Consider the following 13,110-nt stretch of genomic DNA (forward strand, 5'->3'; position numbering starts at 1 on the left):
AGCAGGTCTGTGTCCTTGAGAAAAACTGCACAAACCATGTGCACCCCTCATTTAGAGCCCATGACTCTCTCTCTTTCCTACAAGTTAATTTTGCTGAACCACGAGAGACACAATTGCAGACATCCTGACCTTTTCTCCTTGCAGGAGAAAGTTCATTCTCCTGCAAGACCTCAAGTGACCACACACCCAGGAAGGGACAGGGATGCAGTGCTGGCATCCAGTACTCTCTCCACTGTCACGTTTTCCCATCAGGTGCTCACCGAGTGTCTCTCCCACCCCCAGGCCTGGGCTGCTGGTGGGGACGTGTCTCTACATAGGCAGACAGGTCCCTGCCGTGTGAAGCTTTTGCCAGGGGCCCAGTCCAGGCTCTTCCCTCCTGGCTAGACCCCAGGGCAGGCCAGGACTCCTCTGAGTGTTGATTTTTTTCATCTGTGAGGTGGGGACAGTAGTCATCCACCCTCATAGGGTCCCCTCAGGAAGGAAACGAGATGGGGCTGGGGAGGGACCCTTGGTGTCTGGCCTCCGTAGTCCTGGGCAGGATGAGGGTGGCTACCAGTGCCTGGAGGGACCCCATCCTCACCTGGGGGTCTGCTCCCAGATCCAATGCACCAGCATTTTTCATGTAGCTCAGAATTGAATTCGCTTTTTTTTAGCAGCTGCATCACAGCAAGCTGGCATTCCACAGGCTTCGCGAAGCCAGCGGGCGGGCAGGTGAACTCCAAAAGGGGCACTGAGCTGGGGTTTCTGCAGACCCCACAGTTGGCAGTGGCTTTGCAGGCCTGTCGGGCCCCAGGGTTTCTTGTGATTCAGAGCCCGGCTTGGGGGATGTGCTCAGGCCCCAGTGGGGCTAGGGTCAGGCAGGTGAGTCTCGAGTGGTGGAAGCGGTGGGGTGGACTCTGTCCTAGATGGGCCCGCATCAGGGGGCATCAGGGCAGCCGGAGAGGTAAGGCTGGAGGGGGCGATGGGGAAGGTTCTTCAATCGTGCCAGGCCTTGAATTGGCAAAGAGCCCCTCACACCCCAGATTCTGCTCTGGCTGACTTCTGACCTCCAAAATACGAGATAATGATTGTGTGCTTTTTCTGAGTGGACCAGAGGACTTATGGGCCCACTGATTGTGGAGCCCTCTGCCCCCCTATTGGCCTTTCTCACACTCCTCACTCCTGGGCCTGGGCCCTAAGCTCCAGACGGGACCCCTGGTGCCTTCCTGGGTGGCCTCTGCTCCTACTCTTCCCACTGCCTGAGCCCACAGACCCCCAGAGAGGACCCCAGAGCCAGAGTGCAGAGTCCAAATCCAGCTCTGTTGGGTGATCTTGGCGGCGGGGTTGGGGGTGGGGCACCACCCTCCCCGAGGCTCAGCACCCTCCCCGGGTAACAAGGGTGGCGTGCATCTACCCTACTGGGTTCCGAGGGTGTTATGAGAAATAATGTCTGTAAAACTATCCAAATAATGTCTTCGTCACAGTGTCTGATGGTGTCAATGCTTACCAGTCGTCCTCTTCTGATTCCTATCTTTGGGTCATGTTCAAATGCCTCCTCCACCTGAGCTGTGCCCTCTGGTCCCAGACAGCCCTGGCATCCCATGGACCAAGGTGGATGGTGTGATCACCTATGATGACAGCATAGTCACTGACATTCACTGGGCTCTTATTCTGAGCCAGGTGCTGGCTGAGTGTTTCATGCAGACACACAGCGACTGTCAGTCTCACGTCCGAGCCCTCCAGCCTCTCTCATACAGCAGGCGCCCTACAGCCCCTCTGCAAACAACTGCAAGCCACGCTCCAACCAAAGGATGGTGCATTTCTTAGGAATAGTTTGGCCACAAATCAAAGGAAACCTCAAATAACCATGGCTTTAAGAAGATGGAAATTTCTTTCTCACTGTAGGAGGCTTCATGATGCCAGGGCCCAGGTCTCTCCTATCTTGTTTTTCCTATGTCTAGAGTTGCCCCTGTGTTCCAAAGTGGCAGCTGGAACTCCAGTCATCACATCTACCATCCAGTCAGCAAAAAGAGGTGGGGCAAAGAAGGGCATGCCCCCTTCTTTACTTAAGTTGTACACATCACTTTGTGCTCACATCCCACTGGCCAGAACTTAGTCACATGGCCACACTTAGCTGCAAGGGAGGCTAGGAAATGTAGTTTAGGCTGCAGAGCCCACATCTGGCAGGGTACACCTCCACCAACTCCCCAGGGATTCACAGCCACTAAACCTCAGCCTCGGGAGACTCGATGTGGACTCCCTCAGACTTTCCTGGCAGGGCCCTAACATCGGGGATCTGGGGAACTTGGCAAACACCCAACCCTGTGTTTCCTAGAACTCGGGGCTCATGTGCTGAGCAAGCACCAAGGACAGACCTGATGTCCCATCTTTCTCCAGGCCGGCGGTGGCCTCGGGTTCCTCTGGCTCAAGATCATGTTTGTGGCATGCCTCATTGCCTGTCTGCAGTCTTGACCAAACAATTAGAAAAGGGCTCTCAGATTTCTTCAAATGAGCAGAAGGAAAGAAAGAATCAAAACTAAAATATGTTTCTCTTGGAAAACCCAGGGGTGATTTCGAAACCGGGTGATGTAGGAAGTCAGGAAGGGGTTGGAGTAGTTACTATCTGAGTCTACCAAACAGAGAAAAACCCAGGAGCACTACTGAGAGAGGGCCCTGGAGGATGGTAAGAGGGGTTCTGGGGAGGAGGACTCATGAGTCACGGGGTCAAGTCCCGCCTTGGCTGCAGGATGCTGTGTGACCTTGGGCAGGTCACTTCCCCTCTCTGAATCTCAGATTCTTATCTGTATAATGAGAGGGTGGGACCAAGTGTCCTCCCATCTCTGCTGCCCTGGGGATCAATTCCACATCCCGGAACACCCTGCGCTCTGACCCTGTGTAGCTTTCTGATAAGTAGAAAGTCCTCAGCCTGTAGCTCAGGCTGCCTGGGGAACCGTGGCTCCTGGAGTCCAGCCCCAGCTCCACGTGAAGGGGCCTCTCTCCTCTATTCTTTCTCATCTGCTGGACTCCTGGCAGCACAAATGTTTCCTGAACAGGAAAGCCTTGTTCCCTCCCAGGCAAGGAGAAGGCAATTTAGGAGCAATTAGCAGCTCCCCAGGAGAAGAGACACAGGGAAGGATGGTGGGAAAGTAAAACCCTAAGATGCATCTTATTCATATATTTTACAAAGCTTCCCCCCCTAATTACAGAAAGTCCAAAAACATGGGTAGAAAGTGTGGATGGAAAAGCCAATAACCCACATCCAGAGATGCCCCTTAGTTACACCGGGGTGCATGTCCTTACCATCCGTTTGGTGGTATGGTCCTTACCATACCATTTCGTGATTTCTACATATCACAGCCATGCCTGGTTTCTTACCAACTCTGTATTGGTCTAATCTTTGTTATTTTTTTCGGCTTTTTGTTAAGAAAGATTTCAAGTACACAGAACAGTGGGGAATATAGGACATTATACATTGTGTACCCACAGTCTCAGTTCAGATACCGCGAACGTTTGCCAGTCGGCAGCCTTATTCTTGTGGTCGTATATATTCCATGACAGCACTTGTACTCGGACCTGGTCAGTTACCGAGCAAACATTTACGAAGTGGCTACTCTGTGCGCAGCGGTCTCCTAGGCACGGGGACCACACCAGGGAGCAATAGTCCGGCATTTGCGGAGTGGATATTCAGTGGGGAATCTTTGAGATCACGGAGCCATCAGCCAGCAGGCGAAGTGGAATTTCTAACATGCAGCCAGCCTTCCTGGGAGCTCAGGGCACCCTTGAGATGTGTGAAGGTTCCCTCTGGGGACTTTTGACCCATCAGTTTGAGGCCCATTTCCTCAGTAGGAGGGAGTCGCCAGGGCCTCCCCCAGCCAGTGGGAAACCAGTGCCAAGTGGTCCAAGGCTTTTATCAGCCACATCTCCCCAACAGCCACCAGCCATGGGTAGGATGTGACCACGGCAGGGCCCAGCCCAGTGGCCCCCCAAGGCTGACCACATGGCTTAGCATTTCACAGTCCAAAGCCAACAAACAGGAAGGGCCACAGGAGAGGCAAAAATGAACTCACAAAAAGGGGTTGATCCCATTAAGAAAACAGTGCCGGACTGTGGATTTTCTTTATTTTGGTGCTCAAGTGTCTCTTGTGCAAAACGTCAGTGGTTGTGAGTGGCATTTTTTAAAATGTCCTCACTTGGCAAAACGAAGAGTTGGCAACCCTTTGTTGGCTCCCAAAACGGGGAAAGAGGAAAACGACTAGCCTGTGATACTGAAGAGCTGGGAACCACCATCTGGTGCACCTCTCACACTCGCAGAGGGTGGGAACAGCCAAGGCCTACATCAGGGTGTGGTGACCGTTTGCACCTCTCTGACCTGCAGTTTGACTTTCTCCCTGTCCAGCCTGTCCCCGTGTCCAAAGGCCCCATGCTCGAGGGGGAGGGGCAGCATCACCTGGGAGAAGGTGAGCCACTGGCGTCAGTGAGGGAGAGGGGTCAGGACGCTCAGGGCTGCTGGGGGTAAGGTTCCCTGGGACATGTGACACGTGCACCTGTCTCCCAGCCCTCTAAACAAGGAAACGAAGGCACAGAACGGGGTGGGGTCTGTGCCCGAGGAGATCGGAGCTGGGCCCCAAAGTCTCTGCCTTCCCTCCGCTCAGAGTCCTGATTTCACCCATTAGGAAAATTTAAACATAGTTATTTGGGGAAATTGATGCAGATAAAATGCCTTTTTATTTGGCCAAGCCAGAAACATTTTTAAAAAGCCTCCAAAATGAAGAGAGTCCCTGTCACAGCATTTTATTCCAGGAAAAACACTGTAACACACACACACACACACAGATGACCTCGGGGGTGGGTGCCAGCTGTCCTCTCATGCTGACACATTCTAAACGCTCAGCATCCTTATTTTGCTTTTCTGTTTTGAGTTCCCGTTGGCCTAGGACTCCTAGCTTACCTTTGGGGGACAACCTCAGCCAAACTGCTTGGTTTGAATCTCAGCTCCTCTGCGCCCCAGCCCAGAGGCTGTGGCAAAGGTCTTACCTGCCCCGGCCTCAGTTTTCTCATCTGTGAAGTGGGAACAGTAAGACAGGGCTTTGACAGGGTCTGGTGCATGGTGACTAGTCCGGAAATGGCAGCCGCTTTGATTCCCGGTCCTGGAGCAGGGGCCTGGCTGGGCTCAGCACCGCGGGGAGGAGGGGGAGTGAGAGCGAGGAAAGTGGGAGGGCGTCCAAGATCAGCTCTGCTGACTTCAGGCTCCACTGAAGCCAGGGCCACCATCCAAGCCGCCTCCATCAGAGGCACCGAAGGGTGACCGCCCCTCAGGCTCCCTGATTCCACAAGGACAACTCAGCCTCTTCCCCGGGGCCGCACAGAACTTTTTCCTCTAAACAATAAGCGTGGAGCTCCTGTGCTTCCTCCCTCACAGGGCGGCATCGCACATCCGCTGCGTTTGGCGGAGGTGGACACTGCAGAGGCCAAGGTGCGGGGGCCGGGCCCGTCTGGGAGCAGAACTGCAGTGGTGGGGGTGGGGGAACCGAGACCAGGTCCCTCCCAGGGCGGTCACTTTGAGTGTGCCATCCAGCCCGGCGGGGCCTGCAGTGACACGTTAATCAGAACGTGATGAGAACATGGAAATTTCCACTGGATGCCAGTTTGGGTTTGGTTCCTTGGACTTCTGAGTGATAAAAAGTCTTTAAAGCAGTTGTGCAGTCAGGATTTGTGTTCACATGTGGGCGCTGAGGGTGGTCATAAAGTCATCCATTCATTCAACACAATTCTTACTGAGCGACTGCTCTGGGTTGTGGGCCGGGGGACCACGATGGACAAGTCAGGTGTGTGCCCCGACTTCCTAGAGTCTCAGTCTAGAGGGAGCCCCCAGTTAAACAGGGGCATGGCAGCCCCGTGGGCAGTGAAGACTGTGTTCAGATGATCTGGCAGAAGAGGGAATTAAGAGTTAAGAGCCCCCACTGGGATGGCTACTAGCAAAAAGATGGACAGTCACAAGTGTTGGTGAGGATGCAGAGAAATCAGAACCCAGGGAATGGAAACTGGTGCAGCTGCCTGGGGAGATGGCCTGGCAGTTCCTCAAAAGGTTAAACATAGAGTGAGCATGTGACCCAGTCATTCCACTCTAGGTCTCTCCCCAAGACAAATGAAAACGCCCACACAAAAACGAGTACACAAATGTTCACAGCAGCACTATTCACAACAGCCAAAAAGTGGAAACAACCCAAGTGTCCATCAACGGATGAATGAATAAACAAAATGTGTCCCTCCGTGCACTGGGAGATTATTCAGCCCTAAAAAGGAATGAAGCCCAGGCTAGGACGTGGATGAACCTTGAAACACTGTACTTGTGAGAGAAGCCAGTTGCAAAAGACCCACGTATTGTATGATTCCACTCAGATGAAATGTCAAAAGTAGGAAGGTTCATGGAGACGGCAAGTAGATTGGTGTTTGCCGAGGTGGGGGGTAGGAAGTAGTGGGGTGACACTAAAGGAAATAGGGTTTCTTTTGGGGGTGGTGAAAATGCTCTGGAATTACACAGTGGTGATGGTTACATACCCTTGCGAATATTTTTTTTTAAACTGCTGAATTGTACATTTTAAAATTGTGAATTGTATTGTATATGAATTCTGTCTCCATTTAAAAAGAAGCATAGAGAAGGGCTGGGAAATGGGAGATTTCAATCTTTCATGGATCTCTCCACCTGTAAGTCCTGGAAAGTATATAGAATATTCATTCCTTTTAAATTTTCTGGGTTTTCAAAGGCCACATAGCTGTGGCCCCTTCTTCAAGATCTCTTTTGCTCTGGGTTATTTCTGTGGCCTGGGCTGTCCAGGGAAGGTACTGGCACATTCTGAGCACTTACTGTGCTCAGAAAAGACAGGTACATTAGAAGCAGCAAGGATGTCTGTCTTTCCTTTGGAGATCTAAACACCATTCAAATCCTCTGTGCTTCAAAGCCAGCCCTTGGTGGACCTTCTCAGTTTAAATGTATAGCCTTTTAATGAAAAGGAACAGAGAGGGGACTGCCAGATACTGTTGGGCAGGTTGTTCACTGTGCAAGCAGCATTTATTGAACATTTACTATACACCAGAAACCATACTGAGCTTATTTGCTATAATGAACTTTGTTTAATTTTCACACTCACCCTTGGGTGAGAGTTGTTATCCTCAGTTTATGAAGGCAGGAGCCTTGGGAAGATTCGTGATTCCCCCGAATTCATGCTCTTTTCACAGTTGTACCGGGAGGGATGCAACTATGGCAGGAGCCTGGCCTTCCTGCAAAGCAGGGCCTACCTGACTCCTGGGAGGAGCCAGGAGTTCTCCACCACCCAGTGAGTGCAGGGAGCCTGAGGTCTGTCCAGAGCTGGCCTTGGCTGGCGGAAGTGCAGTGGTTAGACATGTGCACCAGAGGTCAGCAGGACCTGGGTTCAACCTTGCCGGTTCTGTTCTTGTGCAAGTTGTTTAATGTCTCTGGTCCAGAATCCTGTGCTGGTCCATTAGTCCATCGGGGCAGGGGCCCAGCTGTCCTGTTTGTAGCAGTACCTGGTGCCTGGGACAATGCCTGGCAGGGATAATATTTTTAATATTTTTTTGAACAAATGAGTGAATGAATGAATGAATGAATGAGTGCTACTTAGTGCCAGGGTCTGGGCCGAGACTGCAGGATGGGCCTCTGGAATTCACCAGACCCCTCATAGAGGAGGCCATAGCCCCCAGGTGCCCCATCCTGGCAGAGGTCGGGTTCTCCATGGGTGGTCCTGCGCTGGGGTGTGATCAGCACAAAACCCAGAAAACATGCTGGAGGGGCCCCTACGTGGCGGGGGAGTGCTGGCCTCTCCTCTTTGGGCCTTGCCGGCGCCGTGACCTTCCGCACCTGGCCCCGTCCATCTCACTGGCTGCCCTGGGCCGCCAGGGAGCTCGTGGCTGCCCGGCTTGCCTTTCACACAGAGAGGGGACCTTCTCCGTCTGCTCAGCCTCACCGGGGCTTTCCTCCCCAGCTCTCAAGTTACATTCCATTCACAAAAACAATCTAGATCTTAAGACATGCGAGCGCATTATAAGGGGAAAAGCGAGGTGGAAAAATGTGGTCAGGGAGCAAGCGAGCTGGGACTGGGGCACAGGAAATGGCTGCGCCGCCCCCCTTCCACCCACCCACACACATGCCAGCTGGGGAGCCTTTCCATCTGCTGTGTGGGCTTCTCGGCTCCGGCTGCCCATGCTGTGGAGGGGGCAGGGGCTGAGCTGGAGAGGCAGAGACATTCGTGAAGGCCCTCACCAGCAACTGTTCCGGTCTTTTTTCTCCACCAGGGCTGCCCGGTACTGTTGGGCAGGTTGCTCACTCTGCAGCAGGACCTGGCTGTGTCCAGTAAGTCCCGTGCCCTGGCTCTGTCGCCCAGCAGGGAAGCTTTTCCTCACACACACACAAAGGCACTCATGGGCTAGTGGTCTTGGTTCCTGTATCTTTACTTCTAAGATGCCTAAAACAGAACTTTGCTAAGTGTGATCCCCCACCCTTCACTCTGAGACTCTCCATGGCTCCCACTGACCCACAGTATAAAGATTAAAAGAAGATGATTAGCATTCACATATCCTGACCATTCACTATGTGCCCAGACTGCGCTAAGGTATTTTGTCTGCAACGCCTCTTTCCCCATCACACACAATCTTTATATTACGAAGCATAAGACACATACGGAAAACTACACAAAACATGTATGTACTATCTAACAATTTATAAGCACTTTTAACCCTCACAGCAGCCCCATGAGGTAGTCACTATTACCTTCCCATTTTCCAGATGAGGACACTGAGATACAGAGGGTAGGTTGTAGGCCTGGGACCACACAGCAAATGGGAGAGGTAGGATTTGCACCCAGGCCTCTGGTTGCAGAAACCCACAGGGTTCGTGCTCCCCTGTCTCAGTGACACCCTGCGAGGGCTTCTCTCATTGTGCCCATTTTCCAGATGGGACACTGAGGTCCAGAGGGCTCAATTGCTTGTCCAGGGCTCGAGCGAGGCCCAGTGTGGAGGAGGCCACACTTATACCACACACAGTACCCTTGCACACAGTAGGTGCTGAATAAATGCCTATGTGAGTGAGGCTTGGGTGCATTCAAGTGCGCCAGCGCCCAGCCCCTCTCCAGGCAGTTTTGTGAGAGGCAGTGGGGGTGGGGTAGAGAAGGCTGCATTCCCTGGGATGCCGGCTCAGACACGGAGTCCTATGGTGGGGGGGCCTTCACCCCTTCTGGTGCTCCCCGCCAAATATCTTTGTGCCCAGAAGAGGCTCGTTTGAGGACAGAGTCCCAAGGTTGCCAGCCTTTGCTTCCCCCAGCCACTGGTGCAGCAGGAGCCTCACCTGCACCCTCCTTGCCCCGTGCGCTCTGCACACAGTAGGACATGAATGGACTGGAATTCCAAACAGCATGATCTCTGCTGCTGGGAGAACCAGCGTTCAACTGTCAGCTTGAGACCTTAGTGTCCTCACCTGCAGAATGGGGTGAACACCTTGCCCTTGGGTCTGCGGTGCGGCTTGAACCACCTCCTCTCCGCGGCCCTCCGGGGTGTGTGCTGGTGCGCGCAGTGGCTGTTTTCTCCCTGTCTTCAGCCGGCAGGGCAGGGGCCGAGCCTGGGCACAGGCAGACCTGTGGCTTAAACAAAACCAAGGGCTGCTGTTCACATGAAATCCTTATCCACGGGGCCCCACAAGGCTAATTCCTGTTCAGGATTTTTTTTCCTGTTGCATCTGTCGGTATCATAAATACTTGCAAGAGGAAGAAAAAAAAAATTCCCCCAGACTTTACGTCAACACAAACAGCCCTAATTGGTCCTGGAGCCTCATAATTCTCAGATTGTCTTGACCGCGTGTATCTAGGAAATTCACAGCAGCAAAGGTGAAGGGTGTTTTCATTTGTAAATTGAAGTGGAGGCTTTGTCTTCAGCTGAAATTTGGCTCCAGCCCCTCCTCGCCTTGGGGCACTTTCTCTATGTATGTGCAGAAATCTAACTTATCACTTTCTTAAGGGAAGGAGAAAATGCATGAATATTTAATTATTTTGCTGCCAAGAGGGGAGGGTTGAGAGCAAAATGAATAAAGAGCTGGATTTTTCTTTTCAAAGGCCATGGTGGGATCCGACCGAGGCTTTCGGATTTCTCCCTGTCCTCCCGCCCCGCCTCGTGTCAGATCGGGGGCCACAGCTGTCGTGTTCCCACTGCCCCGGCATCTCTAGTTTTGGGAATGATCAACCGTAGGCGAGTTTGGGTAATTTCCGGTTGGTTGTTCAGGGCTCCTTGGCATTTTTGTTTGGCTTGCAATAAACCTAAGAGAAGAGGGTGGGGAAAGGGGAGGTGAGGTCCTAGCACGTCTTTGGCAGAAGAATTGCCGGCCAGCAGAGGAGGAGGGCCTGTGGCTGATGAGGCTAGAACATTCTGCAATGTGCAAGCCAAAAAATTCCAAAAGAAACATTCTGTAGTTTCCAGCCTGTAAGAGGAGGAAGAGGATTTCCTCTTTGGGCGGCTTCTGGGGGCTCTGGGGAGGGCCCCCATCAGTGGCGGCCCTTCTGGCGGCCAGCACGGAGGGGCAGCGGCAGGGGCGGGGGCAGGAAACAAGGTCAAGAGTCTGAGCAGGACCAAATTTGGAGAAACTCAGGGCCAAGCATTTCATCCCAGGCAGGAATAGGCCTCTCTATGCAGGCAGAACATCCTCCCCTAATGGTGGTCCTGGGGAGGGCCGCCTCTGCTTCTTGGGGGAGAGGGGTGCTTAAACCAAGGCACCAAGGTAACTTCACTTTGCTGAGCAAGTTTCCGGGAGGGCTGCATGTTGGATGAGAACGACCGAAAGGACCACCTGCTGGGTGGGCATCACAGGCTTCCAGTATATTCCCTGCATCCTCAGCAGACCCTGCAAGGGCCTGGCCACTAGGCCCATAAGACAGATGTGGACCGAACTGATGCTTGGAGAGGAAAACGGTCTGGCCCAGGCTCCTTACATACAAAGAGCCACCTCTTTCCCCATTAGATAACTTTAAGCTGAACTATTATCTTCTTAATAACAACAGTATGCCAAACATAAAGGCATTCTATATAAACTGTTGAACATAAAATAATGGGGAATTCAAAATTTTCAGAATAACCTTTAGGAATAATTAAGACAATTGTGCTACGCCAACTTTGTTATAGCGAGTTGGACAGAACATTGGCAGAATTGATGTGCCACTAGCCTGTCTTTCGCATCAATAAAGCTATAATAAAAACACAATAATGTCTTTGTGTGAGCAGCGTCCCCTTAGATATGGCACCTTGAGCAATGCACAACCTAAACAACTGAACACAGCAGCCCTGATGAATAAGCAGATTCGGACTTGAGGCTGTCTTCCCAGAGCCTGGGCCAGGCTTGTCCCGTGGCTTGATTGGCTGATTTGGCCCCATCCCAGCGTCTAACCGCTAATGATAGAGAGCACAGATGAACCCTAGAGGAAGGGATAGAAGGAACAGAGGTGCAGGAATTAGAGACAGTTTGTATCACTCTCCCCGTGGTCCAGGCACAGGGCCTGGCTCCCAGTGGGCAGACTGACTGAATGACTGTAGGAACAAACGCTCAGCCCACCTCCCCTCCCCTCACTTCTTCTTGTCTGTGTCCCCCTCAGCACTGAGCTCAGGGACGTTGGCCAAGGGAGGGGCCACAATCTGAAACCCCACTGAGCCAGGGGAACAGAAGCCAGTTCCCACGGGCCCTGGGACACAGTGAGCTGTGTCAACGCCACCGGCCAGAGCCTCTTGTGATCAGGGACAATGCTTGGCCCTCAGGCCCGAAGGACATCCCGGGGTCTCCGGAGGCTGGGCCGGTCCTGCCAAGTGCCCTGGCCTTCTGCCCGCCCGGCGCTGCCTGCCGAGGGCGGGGCCCACCTGGCGACCCCTTCCTTCCAGCTGCTGGCTCCGGGGGTTCCGGCCACACCTTTCCTGTGGCTGCCCCTTCTCTTCCCGGCCCCCGCCCTGCTGGCCTGGCCGCTCCAGTGTCTGCCCGCCACCACCCCTGCCTTCCTAGAATATTCCCCTGGGGCACAGGCCTGGAGGTCTCAGCCCCCAAGGAGGGGAGGGAGCAATGAGGCCTGGTGGGGGGTTGACAGCTCTGGCTTTGTGCAGCTGACTCATGTCACATGCTCGCTGAGGGTGGTTTTGAGACAGAGATGCTCATCTGTGTCATGGCCATTGTGTGGGTGCCCTCCACACTCACTCAGGCCTCGCTCAGCAGTCCTTGGATAGGCCAGTGTCATCATCCCCACTACACAGATAGGGAAACTGAGGCTCTGAGAGGTTGAGTGACTTGAGGAGGTCACACAACTTTTACCAAAAGTGGGCAAGGTCTGAGCCCAGGCATGTTTGCCCCCAAATTGGGAGGGTCTAACCACTCTACCAGCCTGCCCTGTGGACTTCAGCCCGCTCGCCCAGGCTGCATCTGGGATTCTCACGCCCGGTGGAGATGCCTGGGACTGTGTTGGAATCAGAGAGAACATTCCCCACCCCCACCCTTGCCAATTCCTGGCTCCAGTAACATCCAACAAAACCGCCTGAACAAGCCAGAGAGTTGAGTGGACTTTGCCCAAACAGCGGTTCTTACAGGGGAGACCAGGCTGGTTGTGCTGCTTCCTTCTGAAGTTTCTCCAGGACAGTCGGGGGGGGGTGCGCGCGTGTGCACACGCACGCGCACGCGTGTGTGTTACCACTTACGCCTGGAGGACAGATGTCTCCTCAGAGCCTGGATGTCAGAGCAGAGATGGGAGCAGACAGTGGGAGGGGTTGGAAGGAGAAGAGAGGAGAAGGCAGGCAGGGAACATAGTCAAGCCACAAGACCAGGGGGGTTGATGAGAGAGAAGGCATGGCTCTTCAGGTGGGGGTTCCCCAGGGCCGAGGGATGGGTCTGCCTGCAGATCCCGGATCTCCAGCCCTGTCAGTGGGAGCCACGGGTGCGGAGGAGAGAGAGCCTTGGCTCCGGGGTCAGGAGAGCCTCAGTCCTGCAGTTGTTAGCAGTGGTGTTCCTGGGCAGATGTATCACTACTCTGACCTTCAGTCTCCTCATCTGGAAAATGAGCAAAACATCGTTCCTAGCTTGTGGGTGGTTGTGAGGAATAGATA

The sequence above is a fragment of the Vicugna pacos genome, chromosome 21, assembly GCF_048564905.1.
Source record: "Vicugna pacos chromosome 21, VicPac4, whole genome shotgun sequence".
Lineage (NCBI taxonomy): Eukaryota > Metazoa > Chordata > Mammalia > Artiodactyla > Camelidae > Vicugna > Vicugna pacos.